Source organism: Danio rerio, chromosome 18 (assembly GCF_052040795.2).
Source record: "Danio rerio strain M-AB ecotype USA chromosome 18, GRCz13ab, whole genome shotgun sequence".
Lineage (NCBI taxonomy): Eukaryota > Metazoa > Chordata > Actinopteri > Cypriniformes > Danionidae > Danio > Danio rerio.
The window spans coordinates 9,636,113-9,651,704 of NC_141038.1; the positions used below are offsets into that span (position 1 = coordinate 9,636,113).

General features: G+C 42.1%; 1 protein-coding gene and 1 long non-coding RNA gene across 12 annotated transcripts in view; one reads left to right on the forward strand and one right to left on the reverse strand.

Moving 5' to 3' along the window:
* The window catches only part of bend7 (BEN domain containing 7), a 152,041-nt gene that overhangs the window by 63,387 nt on the left and 73,062 nt on the right, over positions 1–15,592 (reverse strand). The gene's annotated exons all lie outside the window — the stretch shown is intronic.
* Positions 10,313–14,981, forward strand: LOC147832736 (uncharacterized). Of its 3 annotated transcripts, XR_015945114.1 has the most exons (6): positions 10,313–10,365; positions 10,835–11,642; positions 11,732–11,970; positions 12,446–13,244; positions 13,328–14,182; positions 14,464–14,981. It is a non-coding gene; the product is annotated as an uncharacterized LOC147832736 (long non-coding RNA). The 3 variants fall into 3 exon arrangements; XR_015945113.1 differs by lacking the exons at positions 11,732–11,970; positions 14,464–14,981 and adding an exon at positions 14,368–14,433 and having other exon boundaries at positions 12,492–13,244; XR_015945115.1 differs by lacking the exon at positions 14,464–14,981 and having other exon boundaries at positions 12,446–13,201; positions 13,375–14,294.

Genomic DNA, 15,592 nt, shown 5'->3' on the forward strand with positions numbered 1-15,592 from the left:
CCCATGAAGAGCACATCAGCTTTCAGATTAATAAGCGCACGTACGGCCACCTGACCAACCAGAGGACCCAGGGTCCAACTGACCAGTCAGAGCACACAAGGCAACCTGACCGATCAGAGCACCCTAGCTTTGTAACGTTTAGATTTTATATACCGTTTCTATTTCTGCGACACATGATTAGCTTGCGTCGCATGTTTTGGTGCACTTCACATTTTCGACTTTCGAGACATTTCGATTTTAGACACCGTTTCTATTTAGCGACACATGTTTAGCTTGTGTCGCATGTTTTGCGTGCACTTCACATTTTTGATTTTTTTCGTGACATTTCTATTTTAGACACGGTTTCTATTTTTGCGACACATGTTTAGCTTGTGTCGCATGTTTTTCGTGCACTTCACATTTTTGATTTTTTTTGTGACATTTCTATTTTAGCCACGGTTTCTATTTTTGCGACACATGTTTAGCTTGCGTCGCATGTTTTGTGAAGGCACGGTGTAAGGCACTTGACCAGCCAGTGCACACAGCTGCCTCCTGACCAATCAGAGCACCCCAGGCCAACCGGTCGATCAAGAGAGCACATCAGCTTTCAGATTAATCAGCGCACGTACGGCCCATGAAGAGCACATCAGCTTTCAGATTAATAAGCGCACGTACGGCCACCTGACCAACCAGAGGACCCAGGGTCCAACTGACCAGTCAGAGCACACAAGGCAACCTGACCGATCAGAGCACCCTAGCTTTGTAACGTTTAGATTTTATATACCGTTTCTATTTCTGCGACACATGATTAGCTTGCGTCGCATGTTTTGGTGCACTTCACATTTTCGACTTTCGAGACATTTCGATTTTAGACACCGTTTCTATTTTTGCGACACATGTTTAGCTTGTGTCGCATGTTTTGCGTGCACTTCACATTTTTGATTTTTTTTGTGACATTTCTATTTTAGACACGGTTTCTATTTTTGCGACACATGTTTAGCTTGCGTCGCATGTTTTGGTGCACACTTCACATTTTTGATTTTTTTCGTGACATTTCAATTTTAGACACGGTTTCTATTTTTGTGACACATGTTTAGCTTGCGTCGCATGTTTTGGTGCACACTTCACATTTTCGATTTTTTTCGTGACATTTCTATTTTAGACACGGTTTCTATTTTTGCGACACATGTTTAGCTTGTGTCGCATGTTTTGCGTGCACTTCACATTTTCGATTTTTTCCGTAAAATTTCGATTTTTAGACACCGTTTCTATTTCTGCGACACATGATTAGCTTGCGTCGCATGTTTTGGTGCACTTCACATTTTCGACTTTCGAGACATTTCGATTTTAGACACCGTTTCTATTTAGCGACACATGTTTAGCTTGTGTCGCATGTTTTGCGTGCACTTCACATTTTTGATTTTTTTCGTGACATTTCTATTTTAGACACGGTTTCTATTTTTGCGACACATGTTTAGCTTGCGTCGCATGTTTTGTGAAGGCACGGTGTAAGGCACTTGACCAGCCAGTGCACACAGCTGCCTCCTGACCAATCAGAGCACCCCAGGCCAACCGGTCGATCAAGAGAGCACATCAGCTTTCAGATTAATCAGCGCACGTACGGCCCATGAAGAGCACATCAGCTTTCAGATTAATAAGCGCACGTACGGCCACCTGACCAACCAGAGGACCCAGGGTCCAACTGACCAGTCAGAGCACACAAGGCAACCTGACCGATCAGAGCACCCTAGCTTTGTAACGTTTAGATTTTATATACCGTTTCTATTTCTGCGACACATGATTAGCTTGCGTCGCATGTTTTGGTGCACTTCACATTTTTGACTTTCGAGACATTTCGATTTTAGACACCGTTTCTATTTTTGCGACACATGTTTAGCTTGTGTCGCATGTTTTGCGTGCACTTCACATTTTTGATTTTTTTCATGACATTTCTATTTTAGACATGGTTTCTATTTTTGCGACACATGTTTAGCTTGTGTCGCATGTTTTGCGTGCACTTCACATTTTTGAATTTTTTCGTGACATTTCTATTTTAGACACGGTTTCTATTTTTGCGACACATGTTTAGCTTGTGTCGCATGTTTTGGTGCACTTCACATTTTCGACTTTCGAGACATTTCGATTTTAGACACCGTTTCTATTTAGCGACACATGTTTAGCTTGTGTCGCATGCTTTGCGTGCACTTCACATTTTTGATTTTTTTCGTGACATTTCTATTTTAGACACGGTTTCTATTTTTGCGACACATGTTTAGCTTGCGTCGCATGTTTTGGTGCACACTTCACATTTTTGATTTTTTTCGTGACATTTCAATTTTAGACACGGTTTCTATTTTTGCGACACATGTTTAGCTTGCGTCGCATGTTTTGGTGCACACTTCACATTTTCGATTTTTTTCGTGACATTTCTATTTTAGACACGGTTTCTATTTTTGCGACACATGTTTAGCTTGTGTCGCATGTTTTGCGTGCACTTCACATTTTCGATTTTTTCCGTAAAATTTCGATTTTAGACACCGTTTCTATTTCTGCGACACATGATTAGCTTGCGTCGCATGTTTTGGTGCACTTCACATTTTCGACTTTCGAGACATTTCGATTTTAGACACCGTTTCTATTTAGCGACACATGTTTAGCTTGTGTCGCATGTTTTTCGTGCACTTCACATTTTTGATTTTTTTGGTGACAATTCTATTTTAGACACGGTTTCTATTTTTGCGACACATGTTTAGCTTGCGTCGCATGTTTTGTGAAGGCACGGTGTAAGGCACTTGACCAGCCAGTGCACACAGCTGCCTCCTGACCAATCAGAGCACCCCAGGCCAACCGGTCGATCAAGAGAGCACATCAGCTTTCAGATTAATCAGCGCACGTACGGCCCATGAAGAGCACATCAGCTTTCAGATTAATAAGCGCACGTACGGCCACCTGACCAACCAGAGGACCCAGGGTCCAACTGACCAGTCAGAGCACACAAGGCAACCTGACCGATCAGAGCACCCTAGCTTTGTAACGTTTAGATTTTATATACCGTTTCTATTTCTGCGACACATGATTAGCTTGCGTCGCATGTTTTGGTACACTTCACATTTTCGACTTTCGAGACATTTCGATTTTAGACACCGTTTCTATTTTTGCGACACATGTTTAGCTTGTGTCGCATTTTTTGCGTGCACTTCACATTTTTGATTTTTTTTGTGACATTTCTATTTTAGACACGGTTTCTATTTTTGCGACACATGTTTAGCTTGCGTCGCATGTTTTGGTGCACACTTCACATTTTTGATTTTTTTCGTGACATTTCAATTTTAGACACGGTTTCTATTTTTGCGACACATGTTTAGCTTGCGTCGCATGTTTTGGTGCACACTTCACATTTTAGATTTTTTTCGTGACATTTCTATTTTAGACACGGTTTCTATTTTTGCGACACATGTTTAGCTTGTGTCGCATGTTTTGCGTGCACTTCACATTTTCGATTTTTTCCGTAAAATTTCGATTTTAGACACCGTTTCTATTTCTGCGACACATGATTAGCTTGCGTCGCATGTTTTGGTGCACTTCACATTTTCGACTTTCGAGACATTTCGATTTTAGACACCGTTTCTATTTAGCGACACATGTTTAGCTTGTGTCGCATGTTTTTCGTGCACTTCACATTTTTGATTTTTTTGGTGACATTTCTATTTTAGACACGGTTTCTATTTTTGCGACACATGTTTAGCTTGCGTCGCATGTTTTGTGAAGGCACGGTGTAAGGCACTTGACCAGCCAGTGCACACAGCTGCCTCCTGACCAATCAGAGCACCCCAGGCCAACCGGTCGATCAAGAGAGCACATCAGCTTTCAGATTAATCAGCGCACGTACGGCCCATGAAGAGCACATCAGCTTTCAGATTAATAAGCGCACGTACGGCCACCTGACCAACCAGAGGACCCAGGGTCCAACTGACCAGTCAGAGCACACAAGGCAACCTGACCGATCAGAGCACCCTAGCTTTGTAACGTTTAGATTTTATATACCGTTTCTATTTCTGCGACACATGATTAGCTTGCGTCGCATGTTTTGGTGCACTTCACATTTTCGACTTTCGAGACATTTCGATTTTAGACACCGTTTCTATTTAGCGACACATGTTTAGCTTGTTTCGCATGTTTTGCGTGCACTTCACATTTTTGATTTTTTTCGTGACTTTTCTATTTTAGACACGGTTTCTATTTTTGCGACACATGTTTAGCTTGTGTCGCATGTTTTTCGTGCACTTCACATTTTTGATTTTTTTTGTGACATTTCTATTTTAGACACGGTTTCTATTTTTGCGACACATGTTTAGCTTGCGTCGCATGTTTTGTGAAGGCACGGTGTAAGGCACTTGACCAGCCAGTGCACACAGCTGCCTCCTGACCAATCAGAGCACCCCAGGCCAACCGGTCGATCAAGAGAGCACATCAGCTTTCAGATTAATCAGCGCACGTACGGCCCATGAAGAGCACATCAGCTTTCAGATTAATAAGCGCACGTACGGCCACCTGACCAACCAGAGGACCCAGGGTCCAACTGACCAGTCAGAGCACACAAGGCAACCTGACCGATCAGAGCACCCTAGCTTTGTAACGTTTAGTTTTTATATACCGTTTCTATTTCTGCGACACATGATTAGCTTGCGTCGCATGTTTTGGTGCACTTCACATTTTTGACTTTCGAGACATTTCGATTTTAGACACCGTTTCTATATTTGCGACACATGTTTAGCTTGCGTCGCATGTTTTGTGAAGGCACGGTGTAAGGCACTTGACCAGCCAGTGCACACAGCTGCCTCCTGACCAATCAGAGCACCCCAGGCCAACCGGTCGATCAAGAGAGCACATCAGCTTTCAGATTAATCAGCGCACGTACGGCCCATGAAGAGCACATCAGCTTTCAGATTAATAAGCGCACGTACGGCCACCTGACCAACCAGAGGACCCAGGGTCCAACTGACCAGTCAGAGCACACAAGGCAACCTGACCGATCAGAGCACCCTAGCTTTGTAACGTTTAGATTTTATATACCGTTTCTATTTCTGCGACACATGATTAGCTTGCGTCGCATGTTTTGGTGCACTTCACATTTTCGACTTTCGAGACATTTCGATTTTAGACACCGTTTCTATTTAGCGACACATGTTTAGCTTGTGTCGCATGTTTTGCGTGCACTTCACATTTTTGATTTTTTTTGTGACATTTCTATTTTAGACACGGTTTCTATTTTTGCGACACATGTTTAGCTTGCGTCGCATGTTTTGTGAAGGCACGGTGTAAGGCACTTGACCAGCCAGTGCACACAGCTGCCTCCTGACCAATCAGAGCACCCCAGGCCAACCGGTCGATCAAGAGAGCACATCAGCTTTCAGATTAATCAGCGCACGTACGGCCCATGAAGAGCACATCAGCTTTCAGATTAATAAGCGCACGTACGGCCACCTGACCAACCAGAGGACCCAGGGTCCAACTGACCAGTCAGAGCACACAAGGCAACCTGACCGATCAGAGCACCCTAGCTTTGTAACGTTTAGATTTTATATACCGTTTCTATTTCTGCGACACATGATTAGCTTGCGTCGCATGTTTTGGTGCACTTTTGAGACATTTCGATTTTAGACACCGTTTCTATTTAGCGACACATGTTTAGCTTGTGTCGCATGTTTTGCGTGCCCTTCACATTTTTGAATTTTTTCGTGACATTTCTATTTTAGACATGGTTTCTATTTTTGCCACACATGTTTAGCTTGCGTCGCATGTTTTGGTGCACACTTCACATTTTCGATTTTTTTCGTGACATTTCTATTTTAGACACGGTTTCTATTTTTGCGACACATGTTTAGCTTGTGTCGCATGTTTTGGTGCACTTCACATTTTCGACTTTCGAGACATTTCGATTTTAGACACCGTTTCTATTTAGCGACACATGTTTAGCTTGTGTCGCATGTTTTGCGTGCACTTCACATTTTTGATTTTTTTCGTGACATTTCTATTTTAGACACGGTTTCTATTTTTGCGACACATGTTTAGCTTGCGTCGCATGTTTTGGTGCACACTTCACATTTTCGATTTTTTTCGTGACATTTCTATTTTAGACACGGTTTCTATTTTTGCGACACATGTTTAGCTTGTGTCGCATGTTTTGCGTGCACTTCACATTTTCGATTTTTTCCGTAAAATTTCGATTTTAGACACCGTTTCTATTTGTGCGACACATGATTAGCTTGCGTCGCATGTTTTGGTGCACTTCACACTTTCGACTTTCAAGACATTTCTATTTTAGACACCATTTCTATTTTTGCGACACATGTTTAGCTTGTGTCGCATGTTTTTCGTGCACTTCACACTTTTGATTTTTTTTGTGACATTTCTATTTTAGACACGGTTTCTATTTTTGCGACACATGTTTAGCTTGCGTCGCATGTTTTGTGAAGGCACGGTGTAAGGCACTTGACCAGCCAGTGCACACAGCTGCCTCCTGACCAATCAGAGCACCCCAGGCCAACCGGTCGATCAAGAGAGCACATCAGCTTTCAGATTAATCAGCGCACGTACGGCCCATGAAGAGCACATCAGCTTTCAGATTAATAAGCGCACGTACGGCCACCTGACCAACCAGAGGACCCAGGGTCCAACTGACCAGTCAGAGCACACAAGGCAACCTGACCGATCAGAGCACCCTAGCTTTGTAACGTTTAGATTTTATATACCGTTTCTATTTCTGCGACACATGATTAGCTTACTTCGCATGTTTTGGTGCACTTCACATTTTCGACTTTCGAGACATTTCGATTTTAGACACCGTTTCTATTTTTGCGACACATGTTTAGCTTGTGTCGCATGTTTTGCGTGCACTTCACATTTTTGATTTTTTTTGTGACATTTCTATTTTAGACACGGTTTCTATTTTTGCGACACATGTTTAGCTTGTGTCGCATGTTTTGCGTGCACTTCACATTTTCGATTTTTTCCGTAAAATTTCGATTTTAGACACCGTTTCTATTTCTGCGACACATGATTAGCTTGCGTCGCATGTTTTGGTGCACTTCACATTTTCGACTTTCGAGACATTTCGATTTTAGACACCGTTTCTATTTAGCGACACATGTTTAGCTTGTGTCGCATGTTTTTCGTGCACTTCACATTTTTGATTTTTTTGGTGACAATTCTATTTTAGACACGGTTTCTATTTTTGCGACACATGTTTAGCTTGCGTCGCATGTTTTGTGAAGGCACGGTGTAAGGCACTTGACCAGCCAGTGCACACAGCTGCCTCCTGACCAATCAGAGCACCCCAGGCCAACCGGTCGATCAAGAGAGCACATCAGCTTTCAGATTAATCAGCGCACGTACGGCCCATGAAGAGCACATCAGCTTTCAGATTAATAAGCGCACGTACGGCCACCTGACCAACCAGAGGACCCAGGGTCCAACTGACCAGTCAGAGCACACAAGGCAACCTGACCGATCAGAGCACCCTAGCTTTGTAACGTTTAGATTTTATATACCGTTTCTATTTCTGCGACACATGATTAGCTTGCGTCGCATGTTTTGGTACACTTCACATTTTCGACTTTCGAGACATTTCGATTTTAGACACCGTTTCTATTTTTGCGACACATGTTTAGCTTGTGTCGCATTTTTTGCGTGCACTTCACATTTTTGATTTTTTTTGTGACATTTCTATTTTAGACACGGTTTCTATTTTTGCGACACATGTTTAGCTTGCGTCGCATGTTTTGGTGCACACTTCACATTTTTGATTTTTTTCGTGACATTTCAATTTTAGACACGGTTTCTATTTTTGCGACACATGTTTAGCTTGCGTCGCATGTTTTGGTGCACACTTCACATTTTAGATTTTTTTCGTGACATTTCTATTTTAGACACGGTTTCTATTTTTGCGACACATGTTTAGCTTGTGTCGCATGTTTTGCGTGCACTTCACATTTTCGATTTTTTCCGTAAAATTTCGATTTTAGACACCGTTTCTATTTCTGCGACACATGATTAGCTTGCGTCGCATGTTTTGGTGCACTTCACATTTTCGACTTTCGAGACATTTCGATTTTAGACACCGTTTCTATTTAGCGACACATGTTTAGCTTGTGTCGCATGTTTTTCGTGCACTTCACATTTTTGATTTTTTTGGTGACATTTCTATTTTAGACACGGTTTCTATTTTTGCGACACATGTTTAGCTTGCGTCGCATGTTTTGTGAAGGCACGGTGTAAGGCACTTGACCAGCCAGTGCACACAGCTGCCTCCTGACCAATCAGAGCACCCCAGGCCAACCGGTCGATCAAGAGAGCACATCAGCTTTCAGATTAATCAGCGCACGTACGGCCCATGAAGAGCACATCAGCTTTCAGATTAATAAGCGCACGTACGGCCACCTGACCAACCAGAGGACCCAGGGTCCAACTGACCAGTCAGAGCACACAAGGCAACCTGACCGATCAGAGCACCCTAGCTTTGTAACGTTTAGATTTTATATACCGTTTCTATTTCTGCGACACATGATTAGCTTGCGTCGCATGTTTTGGTGCACTTCACATTTTCGACTTTCGAGACATTTCGATTTTAGACACCGTTTCTATTTAGCGACACATGTTTAGCTTGTTTCGCATGTTTTGCGTGCACTTCACATTTTTGATTTTTTTCGTGACTTTTCTATTTTAGACACGGTTTCTATTTTTGCGACACATGTTTAGCTTGTGTCGCATGTTTTTCGTGCACTTCACATTTTTGATTTTTTTTGTGACATTTCTATTTTAGACACGGTTTCTATTTTTGCGACACATGTTTAGCTTGCGTCGCATGTTTTGTGAAGGCACGGTGTAAGGCACTTGACCAGCCAGTGCACACAGCTGCCTCCTGACCAATCAGAGCACCCCAGGCCAACCGGTCGATCAAGAGAGCACATCAGCTTTCAGATTAATCAGCGCACGTACGGCCCATGAAGAGCACATCAGCTTTCAGATTAATAAGCGCACGTACGGCCACCTGACCAACCAGAGGACCCAGGGTCCAACTGACCAGTCAGAGCACACAAGGCAACCTGACCGATCAGAGCACCCTAGCTTTGTAACGTTTAGTTTTTATATACCGTTTCTATTTCTGCGACACATGATTAGCTTGCGTCGCATGTTTTGGTGCACTTCACATTTTTGACTTTCGAGACATTTCGATTTTAGACACCGTTTCTATATTTGCGACACATGTTTAGCTTGCGTCGCATGTTTTGTGAAGGCACGGTGTAAGGCACTTGACCAGCCAGTGCACACAGCTGCCTCCTGACCAATCAGAGCACCCCAGGCCAACCGGTCGATCAAGAGAGCACATCAGCTTTCAGATTAATCAGCGCACGTACGGCCCATGAAGAGCACATCAGCTTTCAGATTAATAAGCGCACGTACGGCCACCTGACCAACCAGAGGACCCAGGGTCCAACTGACCAGTCAGAGCACACAAGGCAACCTGACCGATCAGAGCACCCTAGCTTTGTAACGTTTAGATTTTATATACCGTTTCTATTTCTGCGACACATGATTAGCTTGCGTCGCATGTTTTGGTGCACTTCACATTTTCGACTTTCGAGACATTTCGATTTTAGACACCGTTTCTATTTAGCGACACATGTTTAGCTTGTGTCGCATGTTTTGCGTGCACTTCACATTTTTGATTTTTTTTGTGACATTTCTATTTTAGACACGGTTTCTATTTTTGCGACACATGTTTAGCTTGCGTCGCATGTTTTGTGAAGGCACGGTGTAAGGCACTTGACCAGCCAGTGCACACAGCTGCCTCCTGACCAATCAGAGCACCCCAGGCCAACCGGTCGATCAAGAGAGCACATCAGCTTTCAGATTAATCAGCGCACGTACGGCCCATGAAGAGCACATCAGCTTTCAGATTAATAAGCGCACGTACGGCCACCTGACCAACCAGAGGACCCAGGGTCCAACTGACCAGTCAGAGCACACAAGGCAACCTGACCGATCAGAGCACCCTAGCTTTGTAACGTTTAGATTTTATATACCGTTTCTATTTCTGCGACACATGATTAGCTTGCGTCGCATGTTTTGGTGCACTTTTGAGACATTTCGATTTTAGACACCGTTTCTATTTAGCGACACATGTTTAGCTTGTGTCGCATGTTTTGCGTGCCCTTCACATTTTTGAATTTTTTCGTGACATTTCTATTTTAGACATGGTTTCTATTTTTGCCACACATGTTTAGCTTGCGTCGCATGTTTTGGTGCACACTTCACATTTTCGATTTTTTTCGTGACATTTCTATTTTAGACACGGTTTCTATTTTTGCGACACATGTTTAGCTTGTGTCGCATGTTTTGGTGCACTTCACATTTTCGACTTTCGAGACATTTCGATTTTAGACACCGTTTCTATTTAGCGACACATGTTTAGCTTGTGTCGCATGTTTTGCGTGCACTTCACATTTTTGATTTTTTTCGTGACATTTCTATTTTAGACACGGTTTCTATTTTTGCGACACATGTTTAGCTTGCGTCGCATGTTTTGGTGCACACTTCACATTTTCGATTTTTTTCGTGACATTTCTATTTTAGACACGGTTTCTATTTTTGCGACACATGTTTAGCTTGTGTCGCATGTTTTGCGTGCACTTCACATTTTCGATTTTTTCCGTAAAATTTCGATTTTAGACACCGTTTCTATTTGTGCGACACATGATTAGCTTGCGTCGCATGTTTTGGTGCACTTCACACTTTCGACTTTCAAGACATTTCTATTTTAGACACCATTTCTATTTTTGCGACACATGTTTAGCTTGTGTCGCATGTTTTTCGTGCACTTCACACTTTTGATTTTTTTTGTGACATTTCTATTTTAGACACGGTTTCTATTTTTGCGACACATGTTTAGCTTGCGTCGCATGTTTTGTGAAGGCACGGTGTAAGGCACTTGACCAGCCAGTGCACACAGCTGCCTCCTGACCAATCAGAGCACCCCAGGCCAACCGGTCGATCAAGAGAGCACATCAGCTTTCAGATTAATCAGCGCACGTACGGCCCATGAAGAGCACATCAGCTTTCAGATTAATAAGCGCACGTACGGCCACCTGACCAACCAGAGGACCCAGGGTCCAACTGACCAGTCAGAGCACACAAGGCAACCTGACCGATCAGAGCACCCTAGCTTTGTAACGTTTAGATTTTATATACCGTTTCTATTTCTGCGACACATGATTAGCTTACTTCGCATGTTTTGGTGCACTTCACATTTTCGACTTTCGAGACATTTCGATTTTAGACACCGTTTCTATTTTTGCGACACATGTTTAGCTTGTGTCGCATGTTTTGCGTGCACTTCACATTTTTGATTTTTTTTGTGACATTTCTATTTTAGACACGGTTTCTATTTTTGCGACACATGTTTAGCTTGTGTCGCATGTTTTGGTGCACACTTCACATTTTTGATTTTTTTCGTGACATTTCAATTTTAGACACGGTTTCTATTTTTGCGACACATGTTTAGCTTGCGTCGCATGTTTTGGTGCACACTTCACATTTTCGATTTTTTTCGTGACATTTCTATTTTAGACACGGTTTCTATTTTTGCGACACATGTTTAGCTTGTGTCGCATGTTTTGTGTGCACTTCACATTTTCGACTTTCGAGACATTTCGATTTTAGACACCATTTCTATTTAGCGACACATGTTTAGCTTGTGTCGCATGTTTTTCGTGCACTTCACATTTTTGATTTTTTTTGTGACATTTCTATTTTAGACACGGTTTCTATTTTTGCGACACATGTTTAGCTTGCGTCGCATGTTTTGGTGCACACTTCACATTTTCGATTTTTTTCGTGACATTTCTATTTTAGACACGGTTTCTATTTTTGCGACACATGTTTAGCTTGTGTCGCATGTTTTGCGTGCACTTCACATTTTCGATTTTTTCCGTAATATTTCGATTTTAGAAACCGTTTCTATTTCTGCGACACATGATTAGCTTGCGTCGCATGTTTTGGTGCACTTCACATTTTCGACTTTCGAGACATTTCGATTTTAGACACCGTTTCTATTTTTGCGACACATGTTTAGCTTGTGTCGCATGTTTTGCGTGCACTTCACATTTTTGATTTTTTTCATGACATTTCTATTTTAGACATGGTTTCTATTTTTGCGACACATGTTTAGCTTGTGTCGCATGTTTTGCGTGCACTTCACATTTTTGATTTTTTTCGTGACATTTCTATTTTAGACATGGTTTCTATTTTTGCGACACATGTTTAGCTTGTGTCGCATGTTTTGCGTGCACTTCACATTTTCGATTTTTTCCGTAAAATTTCGATTTTAGACACCGTTTCTATTTCTGCGACACATGATTAGCTTGCGTCGCATGTTTTGGTGCACTTCACATTTTCGACTTTCGAGACATTTCGATTTTAGACACCGTTTCTATTTAGCGACACATGTTTAGCTTGTGTCGCATGTTTTTCGTGCACTTCACATTTTTGATTTTTTTTGTGACATTTCTATTTTAGACACGGTTTCTATTTTTGCGACACATGTTTAGCTTGCGTCGCATGTTTTGTGAAGGCACGGTGTAAGGCACTTGACCAGCCAGTGCACACAGCTGCCTCCTGACCAATCAGAGCACCCCAGGCCAACCGGTCGATCAAGAGAGCACATCAGCTTTCAGATTAATCAGCGCACGTACGGCCCATGAAGAGCACATCAGCTTTCAGATTAATAAGCGCACGTACGGCCACCTGACCAACCAGAGGACCCAGGGTCCAACTGACCAGTCAGAGCACACAAGGCAACCTGACCGATCAGAGCACCCTAGCTTTGTAACGTTTAGATTTTATATACCGTTTCTATTTCTGCGACACATGATTAGCTTGCGTCGCATGTTTTGGTGCACTTCACATTTTCGACTTTCGAGACATTTCGATTTTAGACACCGTTTCTATTTAGCGACACATGTTTAGCTTGTGTCGCATGTTTTGGGTGCACTTCACATTTTTGATTTTTTGCGTGACATTTAAATTTTAGACACGGTTTCTATTTTTGCGACACATGTTTAGCTTGCGTCGCATGTTTTGGTGCACACTTCACATTTTCGATTTTTTTCGTGACATTTCTATTTTAGACACGGTTTCTATTTTTGCGACACATGTTTAGCTTGTGTCGCATGTTTTGCGTGCACTTCACATTTTCGATTTTTTCCGTGAAATTTCGATTTTAGAAACCGTTTCTATTTCTGCGACACATGTTTAGCTTGCGTCGCACTTCACATTTTCGACTTTCAAGACATTTCTATTTTAGACACCATTTCTATTTTTGCGACACATGTTTAGCTTGTGTCGCATGTTTTTCGTGCACTTCACATTTTTGATTTTTTTTGTGACATTTCTATTTTAGACACGGTTTCTATTTTTGCGACACATGTTTAGCTTGCGTCGCATGTTTTGTGAAGGCACGGTGTAAGGCACTTGACCAGCCAGTGCACACAGCTGCCTCCTGACCAATCAGAGCACCCCAGGCCAACCGGTCGATCAAGAGAGCACATCAGCTTTCAGATTAATCAGCGCACGTACGGCCCATGAAGAGCACATCAGCTTTCAGATTAATAAGCGCACGTACGGCCACCTGACCAACCAGAGGACCCAGGGTCCAACTGACCAGTCAGAGCACACAAGGCAACCTGACCGATCAGAGCACCCTAGCTTTGTAACGTTTAGATTTTATATACCGTTTCTATTTCTGCGACACATGATTAGCTTGCGTCGCATGTTTTGGTGCACTTCACATTTTCGACTTTCGAGACATTTCGATTTTAGACACCGTTTCTATTTTTGCGACACATGTTTAGCTTGTGTCGCATGTTTTGCGTGCACTTCACATTTTTGATTTTTTTTGTGACATTTCTATTTTAGACACGGTTTCTATTTTTGCGACACATGTTTAGCTTGCGTCGCATGTTTTGGTGCACACTTCACATTTTTTATTTTTTTCGTGACATTTCAATTTTAGACACGGTTTCTATTTTTGCGACACATGTTTAGCTTGCGTCGCATGTTTTGGTGCACACTTCACATTTTCGATTTTTTTCGTGACATTTCTATTTTAGACACGGTTTCTATTTTTGCGACACATGTTTAGCTTGTGTCGCATGTTTTGCGTGCACTTCACATTTTCGATTTTTTCCGTAAAATTTAGATTTTTAGACACCGTTTCTATTTCTGCGACACATGATTAGCTTGCGTCGCATGTTTTGGTGCACTTCACATTTTCGACTTTCGAGACATTTCGATTTTAGACACCGTTTCTATTTAGCGACACATGTTTAGCTTGTGTCGCATGTTTTGCGTGCACTTCACATTTTTGATTTTTTTCGTGACATTTCTATTTTAGACACGGTTTCTATTTTTGCGACACATGTTTAGCTTGTGTCGCATGTTTTTCGTGCACTTCACATTTTTGATTTTTTTTGTGACATTTCTATTTTAGACACGGTTTCTATTTTTGCGACACATGTTTAGCTTGCGTCGCATGTTTTGTGAAGGCACGGTGTAAGGCACTTGACCAGCCAGTGCACACAGCTGCCTCCTGACCAATCAGAGCACCCCAGGCCAACCGGTCGATCAAGAGAGCACATCAGCTTTCAGATTAATCAGCGCACGTACGGCCCATGAAGAGCACATCAGCTTTCAGATTAATAAGCGCACGTACGGCCACCTGACCAACCAGAGGACCCAGGGTCCAACTGACCAGTCAGAGCACACAAGGCAACCTGACCGATCAGAGCACCCTAGCTTTGTAACGTTTAGATTTTATATACCGTTTCTATTTCTGCGACACATGATTAGCTTGCGTCGCATGTTTTGGTGCACTTCACATTTTCGACTTTCGAGACATTTCGATTTTAGACACCGTTTCTATTTTTGCGACACATGTTTAGCTTGTGTCGCATGTTTTGCGTGCACTTCACATTTTTGATTTTTTTCATGACATTTCTATTTTAGACATGGTTTCTATTTTTGCGACACATGTTTAGCTTGTGTCGCATGTTTTGCGTGCACTTCACATTTTTTATTTTTTTCGTGACATTTCTATTTTAGACATGGTTTCTATTTTTGCGACACAGGTTTAGCTTGTGTCGCATGTTTTGCGTGCACTTCACATTTTTGAATTTTTTCGTGACATTTCTATTTTAGACACAGTTTCTATTTTTGCGACACATGTTTAGCTTGCGTCGCATGTTTTGGTGCACACTTCACATTTTCGATTTTTTTCGTGACATTTCTATTTTAGACACGGTTTCTATTTTTGCGACACATGTTTAGCTTGTGTCGCATGTTTTGGTGCACTTCACATTTTCGACTTTCGAGACATTTCGATTTTAGACACCGTTTCTATTTAGCGACACATGTTTAGCTTGTGTCGCATGTTTTGCGTGAACTTCACATTTTTGATTTTTTTCGTGACATTTCTATTTTAGACACGGTTTCTATTTTTGCGACACATGTTTAGCTTGCGTCGCATGTTTTGGTGCACACTTCACATTTTCGATTT